The following is a 7,751-nucleotide window of genomic DNA, read 5'->3' on the forward strand; positions in this document are numbered from 1 at the left end:
CTAATGACTGCTTATCTGTTATACGGTTCGCTTAACTTTCGTTATCATTTATCATTTGAGGGATCATACCTGGGATCTTATTACTTAGGTTCCCCTAAACCTTTCTCCATATTTTATATTCCTTTTATGATCCTCTCTAAAAATCCTTGAATTTAAATCATTTTTATCATGTTACCTTATACTCAATTTTTTCGGTATCTGGTGGATTTTCGGGAAAAAATCAAAGTGTTCGGATTTGGATTGTGACGATCTTTACATACACTTATATACCATAAAGAGTACTAATAAGACCTCAGAATATCAATAAAAGAACTGTTACATTGTGTGGCATGAAATGTTTTCTTATTCAGCATAATCAGCAAAATCACTATTCATAAGGTTTACAAAAAGTCCAAAATTTTTGGGGTTATTACAAAAAGTCTTGCACACCCCAAAAAATCAGCCACACAAGAGATATTATATAGAGAGTAGAAAAAGAATTATAACTCTTAACTAATTATGAGTTATTATTAACTCGAAATTCCTATTTATATAATAATTAAGTCACACTTAATTATTCAACAAATGAATTTCATAATTAATATTAATAAATTTGAATATCAATATTTATCTAATTAATTAAGTCAAACTTAATTAATATTATAAACAATTCAAATTACTTTAATTTAATTTAAATCCAATTTAAATTAAATAATCCTTCAAGCATTCTTTGTGTGTGACCCTATAGGTTATTATTACGTTGACAACAAATTTTAAATCTAATTTAAAATTATAAACAATGAGCGGCATCTAGTTATACATCATTGCTACCCAAGTAATAATAATTGAATCTGTTAAATATATTTGTGATGTCATGTCTAATATGATTTTTGTTTAGTTTTCAGATCTTACTTAACAGGACAAATCAGTACTTAACTGGAAATCAGTACTTATACTGAAGTCAGGACTTAAGATATCAGAACTTAAGTTGTTAGAACTTAAGTTATCAAGAGATATTTATCAGGAGATAATATCATGACTTAGGGAGACGTTCAGATAAGGAAGGCGGCTGATTGAAAGGAAAGAAGATGAAGACAAACATAAGAAGAGATATGCATGGAGAAGAATTTTATGAGGAATAGAATACTTGGAAGAAAACATAACTGATTGATATATATTAGGAAGCAGAATTGTATTCAATATTAATTAGAAGATTATCTTGTAACTGTGTAGTATATATAAACACAGACATAGGTTTTACACTATAAGTGTTATCATAATCGAGTTTATTATTCATTGTAACCCTAGCAGCTCTTGTGATAATTTGTTCATCACTGAGAGAGAACAGTTCTTTGTAACAGAGTTTATTATGTTAAATAAAATCTGTGTTTTGTTACTTGAGTTCTTATATTCGATTTGATTGTAGTAAACACTGTATTCAACCTCTTCTACAGTGTGTGTGACCTAACAAGTTGTATCAGAGCAATCTGTTAACATACATACAGTAAAGATCTAAAAACAATCATGTCTGAAGAAGTACAAACTCCAACCAAGCCCACCAAAACTGAAGAAACTCCAAAGACTCAAATCCATAATCGATATGAGACTATTAAGGTTCCTATACTGAAACCTTCTGAGTATCCCATATGGAAGGTGAGGATGTCTATGTTTCTGGAAGCTACAGATCCAGAATATCTTGACAGTATTAATGAAGGACCACACAAGCCAACCAAGCTCTCTGTTATAGTTGCAGATCAGCCAGCACAGACTGTACCAAAGGAGAAAAGTGAATATACAACTGAAGATATCTTATCTATTGTAAAGGATGCAAAGGTAAGACATTTGCTGCACAGTGCCATTGATAATGTAATGTCAAATAGGGTAATTAACTGCAAGACTGCAAAGGAGATATGGGATGCCTTAGAGACACGATGCCAGGGAACTGATTCAATTAAGAAGAACAGGAGGACTATACTCACTCAAGAGTATGAGCACTTTGACTCAAAACCTGATGAGTCATTGACTGGTTTATATGATAGATTTGTCAAACTCTTGAATGATCTCTCACTGGCGGATAAGGAATATGATCTTGAAGATACTAATCTCAAATTCCTTTTAGCTCTTCCTGAAAGTTGGGATTTGATGGCTACAACTATAAGAGACAACTATGCTCTTGATGAAACTACTCTTGATGAAATTTATGGTATGCTCAAGACTCATGAACTTGAGATGGATCAAAGAAGCAAGAGGCATGGGAGAAAGTCAAGGACAGTTGCTCTTAAGGATGAGGACGAATCCCCTAAAGTGGCTATCTCAAAGAAAGGCAAAGGAAAGGCTCTCATCACAAAGTCTGATACTGAGTCATCAAGTTCTGATAGTGATGAGGATTCAGAAACTGAAAGTCTATCTGAGATGGACCCTGATGAAGAGATGATGAAGCTGTGTGCTCTTATGGTGAAAGGAATCACAAAGATTACATACAGGAAATTTAGAAGGGGAAAGAAGTTTTCCAGGAAAGGTGCAAGCTCTGATAAGAAAGGTTTTAGAAAATCTGAAGGTAAAGGAGGAAGGTCTGACAGAGGAGATTACTCAAATGTCAAATGCTACAACTGTGGTGAGAAAGGACACATATCTCTTGATTACAATAAAGGAAAAAGCGACAAAGGCAAGGCTCTTGTCACAAAGAAGAAAAGCTGGACAGACACTTCAGATTCTGAAAGTGAGGTGAACTATGCCTTGATGGCAAATGCTGATAGCAGTTCTGAAGCTGCTGAGTTAAAGGTACCTCAAACAACTTATGCCTTTCATACTGATGATATTACTGAGTTGAGAAGATATCTTAAAACCATGTTCATTAGTTATAGAGATCAAACTTTAACATGTGAAAGATTAACTTCTGAAAATCTTGCTTATAAAAAGAGGAATGATTATTTAGAAAAAGAGTTAGTTATGTTCCATCAAACTCAGAAAGATAGAGATGATGCTTTCTATGTTAGAGATGAAGTGCTTAAAATGAATGAATCTCTAAAAACTGAGTTAGAAAAGGAAAGAGAGATTATCAGGACTTGGACTAACTCTGGCAGAACAACTCAAAATTTGTTAAGTAGTAGAAACTGGAAAGAGGGCTTAGGTTATGGAGATGATAAGAATGATAAAGGAACTGTAGAAACTGAGCCTATAGTTGTTAAACAAAAGCCAAAGGTAAATCCTGTTAAGTTTGTAGCTGTAAAGTCTGATATTGATAAATCAGAAGTTAAAGAGAAATTAACTTCTGACAAACCAAAATAGGATAAGCCAACTAAAGTTAACATATGCTTAATGACAAAGAAGCAGCTTAAGCATAAGCTGAAAGATGTTAAGAATGTAAACAAGGTAAAGTTACCTAGGAAAAATAGGAATGGAAAAGTAGGTGTGAATAAAAGCAATGATTTTAAACCTGTTCCTAATGCTCCTAGAAAGAAATGTTATAACTGTGGAAATTCTAACCATCTGGCTTCTTTTTATAGGAAGAATAAGAACATAAACTCCTTACCTTCAAAATCAGGAGTTAAGAGTCAGTCTGTTAGATATAGGCCACAAAATCCTTGTTTTCATTGTCGTAGTTTATGGCATTCCATTTATACTTGTAAGGAATATCATAGTTTGTACTATGATTATTATCAAATAAAACCTTCTTTAAAGAAGTTAGCATTATTCTATCTAGTGTAAGTTCTGAAGCAAAGTCTGATATTGCAAATTCTGATAAGAAAACTGTTAACATAAATTCTGATGCTAAATCCACTGCAAATGTTAGCAAACTTAATAAGGCCAAAGGATCCAAGCAAGTCCGGGTCCTTAAAACTAATCATTAGTGGTCTTTGTGATTGCAGGGCAACAGGAAAAACATCCTAGTTCTGGACAGTGGATGTTCTGGACATATGACTGGAAATAAAGCCCTGCTATCAGACTTTGTGAAGAAAGCTGGCACAGGTGTTTCTTATGGAGATGGCAACATGGGAAAAACTTTGGGATATGGAAATATCAATCTTGGGAATGTCATCATTGAAAAAGTGGCTCTAGTGTCAGGACTTAAACATAATGTGCTGAGTGTTAGTCAAATCTGTGACAGAGGTTATCATGTGGATTTCTTTGAAGAACACTGTGAAGTTGTAAGCAAATCTACAGGCAAAGTTGTTCTAAAAGGATACAGGCATGGTAACATTTATGAAGCCAAGCTTTCAACAAGTACTGATGGTTCTGCATTCTGTCTGTTAAGTAGAGCATCAATTGAAAAAAGCTGGAAGTGGCAGAAGAAACTCTCTCATTTAAATTTCAACAATATAAATGAACTAGTAAAGAAAGATCTTGTGAGAGGATTACCAAAATCAGTATTTGCTCCTGATGACCTTTGTGATTCCTGTCAAAAGGCAAAACAAAGAAAATCTTCATTCAAGAGCAAGACTGAATCTTCAATTCTTGAGCCTTATCACCTACTACATATTGATCTATTTGGTCCAGTGAATGTCATGTCTATTGCAAAGAAGAAATATGCTACGGTCATAGTGGATGAGTTCACCAGATACACATGGGTGTATTTCTTGCACACAAAAAGTGAAACTGCATCTATCTTGATTGATCATGTTAAACAACTGGATAAATTGGTCAAAGACTCTGTGAAAAATCATAAGAAGTGATAATGGCACTGAGTTCAAGAATTTGATTATGGAAGAGTTCTGCAAAGACCATGGAATCAAGCAGGAATTTTCTGCTCCTGGAACTCCACAGCAAAATGGAGTTGTTGAAAGAAAGAATAGAACTCTTATTGAAGCTGCACGAACTATGCTTGATGAAGCAAAGTTACCAACCTATTTTTGGGCTGAAGCTGTGCAGACTGCTTGTTTTACTCAGAATGCAACACTTATCAACAAGCATGGAAAAACACCAAATGAGATGGTGAAGAAAAAGAAGCCAAATCTGAAGTATTTTCATGTATTTGGATGCAAGTGTTTTATTCTTAAGACTCATCCTGAACAGCTATCCAAATTTGATCTAAAAGCTGATGAAGGAATTTTTGTTGGATATCCACTTTCCACAAAAGCCTTCAGAGTCTACAATTTAAGAACAAGGGTTGTCATGGAATGTATCAATATCTCTTTTGATGATAAGAAGATTATTGGACTTGAAGATTTCAATGATCATGATCAGCTGAGATTTGAGAATGAAGTTTTAAATTCTGATTCCGTAAATCCTGATAGTCTAAATCCTGACAGTCTAAATCCTGATACTGCAAACTCTGATAGGTTAAACTCTGATGTTATTGTAACTATGGTGACTATTGATAAGTGGCATTTTATACCACTTAGAACATCTTAAAATGGCTTGAATTGGTGCCTTGAAATCAAGTATTTTGTGTATTTGATGCGTTTTTCTAGTGTTTATGCATTTCAGGGTATTAGTTGTATTTCGGGGGAGTAATCATCAAGAATAAGCCTTGGCATGTGTTCACCATTGCGAGAGGAAAGAAAGGGGCAGATTAGGGCGAAGAAACGGAGCAAACTCAGGATTTTTCCAGTAGGGTCCTGAGCGCCCGCTCAGCTATGCTGAGCGGCCGCGCAGAAAGCTGAGCGCCCGCTCAGCTATGCTGAGTGGCCGCGCAGGGTCGGGAAAAAAGATAAATTATTTTAGGACTTCTACTTCTGTTTGGCTTCCACTTCTATGTAATCTGAGTTTTATGGGACTATTATATAAGTAGATTTAGAGACGTTTTCATGAGGTTGGATCGTGGTATTAAGAAAGGAGCGAAGGAGATAAGGAAGAAGACCGTTTTAGCACACAGCAACGAAGAGGAAGCATATTTTCTTGTGATTCTTATTTCGTTGTAATGTTGGATGCTAGTTTTCTTACTTTGAACTTAATTACTCTTGTGACGTACTCTGATTTAATATAATTAGTTTAGTTATTATTTTTTTGTGCTTGTTTATCATGATTTCATATGAACCCATGATGATGATAAGTGCTATTATAGGCTAATCGTGATCATGGGGTCGCAATGGATTTACTATAGAGTTCTTTAGTTAATTGTTTAATACTTTAGTGTGTGATGATTGTATGATATCTAGTATTGGTTGTGCGTATTCGTCTTATGTGTGTCGCGAACATATAAGATAGGGTGTTAATCTCTTGTGAAGCGACGGTGGATCTTGAGATTTAGAACTTGCCATGCTAGCAAAGGTTCATGTATGATGTGCATGTTTAGTGGGTAACTCTAATAGTTTTATTCACCCTGTGTAATCAAAAGGAATAACTTGTGCTTAAATTGTTGTGTTGTCAATTTCTGTAGACATATAGGAACTCAACATAATTGATGCCTATTCAACTTCTATCTTAATTGTGGATGCTTGGTAGAATGGTATTAGTACAATGAAAGTTGGCTTTTATCAGTTTCGTGTTATTCGATTAATATCATCACTGTCACAGGCTAAAGGTAATAACAATAACTATTGAAGGAAGTAGTAATGAAGTTGTGATCTCATGAGTGTTTTAATATTGTGAAGTGAAGTGTAATTTAAGTGATAAACTAAGTAATTAATTATAGTTAATATTTAGTCAACAATTCTAAGTGTTAGTGTCTTAACATTGAGAAGTAATCATATGTTGGTGCGTGAGCTTAATTAAACAATAATTAGTCTAAGTCTCTGTGGGAACGAACTAGAAAGTATTCTATATTACTTGCGAACGCGTATACTTGCGTGTATTTTAGCGCGTATTTCCGCCTAACAAGTTTTTGGCGCCGCTGTCGGGGACTCGGCGTATTTGTTTAGTTTATGTACTTACCATCATTGGTCATTAGGACTCAGTGATTAGGACGTAGTTGTTACTTATTATTTCTGGTTGTGTTTCAGATACTTTAGCGAGAATTTATGCAAACTCGTTCTCGTACTCGCAAGAGGACTTTAGATACAGCTGAGGAGACAGACGAAGTTCTTGATATTCCGGAGAAGATAGATTTTGAAGATTCGGATTCAGGAACTGAGCAGAAAGAACTAGTAATCATGGGTGATCGTATTGTTCAGGCTGATCCAGCTCTTATGGACTTTTCTCGGCCTAAAATTGATGACATTCAGTCAAGCATTCTTCATCAGGCTATTCAAGCTAACACCTTTGAAATCAAGCCGGGCACTATTCAGATGGTGCAGAATTCTGTTTCTTTTGGAAGAGCTGCGACTGAAGACCCCAACATGCACATAAGGAATTTTGTCGAGATCTGCAGCACTTTCAAGTATAATGGCGTGACCGATGAGGCTATCAAGCTGAGGCTTTTCCCATTCTCACTGAGGGACAAAGCTAAGGACTGGTTACATTCTGAACCGGCTGGGTCTATCACTACTCGGCAAGATCTTGCGCAAAAGTTTCTGGTGAAGTTTTATCCGATGGCAAAGACTGCTGCTATGAGGAGTGCTCTTACTCAGTTTGTGCAGCAACCTACAGAATCTATGTGTGAAGCTTGGGAATGCTACAAGAAAATGTTGAGAAAGTGTCCACATCATGGAATGCCCGATTGGATGGTGATCACTGGTTTCTATAATGGTTTGGGGGCCCAATCTCGACCCATGCTCGATGCAGCAGCTGGAGGCGCCTTATGGGCCAAAAGCTATACTGAGGCTTATAATCTTATCGAGACAATGGCTGCAAATGAGCATCAAAACCCAACTCAGAGGATGATGCCTGGGAAGGTAGCAGGTATTCTAGAAGCGATGCAGCCACCGCTATTACAGCGCAGCTCCAGGCGCTGT

General features: G+C 35.8%; 1 non-coding gene across 1 annotated transcript; it reads right to left on the reverse strand.

Annotated features, from left to right (window-relative positions):
- Positions 1-7,403: 7,403 nt before the first annotated feature.
- LOC141681703 (small nucleolar RNA R71) lies at positions 7,404-7,510 on the reverse strand. The gene has a single exon (XR_012559130.1). It is a non-coding gene; the product is annotated as a small nucleolar RNA R71 (small nucleolar RNA).
- Between the last annotated feature and the right edge of the window lie 241 nt (positions 7,511-7,751).

This window comes from Apium graveolens, chromosome 8 (assembly GCF_009905375.1).
Source record: "Apium graveolens cultivar Ventura chromosome 8, ASM990537v1, whole genome shotgun sequence".
NCBI lineage: Eukaryota > Viridiplantae > Streptophyta > Magnoliopsida > Apiales > Apiaceae > Apium > Apium graveolens.